Source organism: Oryzias latipes, chromosome 1 (genome assembly GCF_053564925.1).
Source record: "Oryzias latipes strain Hd-rR chromosome 1, Olatipes_Hd-rR_3.1".
Taxonomy (NCBI): Eukaryota; Metazoa; Chordata; class Actinopteri; order Beloniformes; family Adrianichthyidae; genus Oryzias; species Oryzias latipes.
This window is the reverse complement of record NC_136237.1, coordinates 20,127,627-20,128,108: the sequence shown is the minus strand read 5'-3', so window position 1 is coordinate 20,128,108 and position 482 is coordinate 20,127,627.

Below are 482 nucleotides of genomic sequence, written 5' to 3'. Positions count from 1 at the left end.
TGTCTCACTTTTGGAGGATAATATTCTGAATCAACGTTTATAGTTCAACGTTGTAGACCAACTAGTTCTGTAAGAAAGTCAGTAAATTCAGTAGTTCTTTAATTTAGAATACCGTACATCAGATCACAATGATAACTATTTTGCAAATATGAATATTAACGGCTGCCTAAAGTTTTAGTCTTTGATTTTTGAGATTTTAGAAACATTTTAGTATTGTATAATATTTACCCAAACTCCTTTTTAAAAGTACATTTTGAAATTTAAATCCGATTATTTTTAAGTGGAAAACGGAACAAAAGGGCTCAGAGTCTACAAATGTTTTTTCTTTCTTTCAGATCTTCATTTTTTTAAATAAAAACTGTAACTCAGTATTCAGGTTATAGTCAAGAAATCCTCAATTTAGTTCTAAACTATTCACACACTCTAAACCAAGTAGATGAACACGAATCTGGATTAAACGGAGGGAGCAGTGTGAAAGCCCC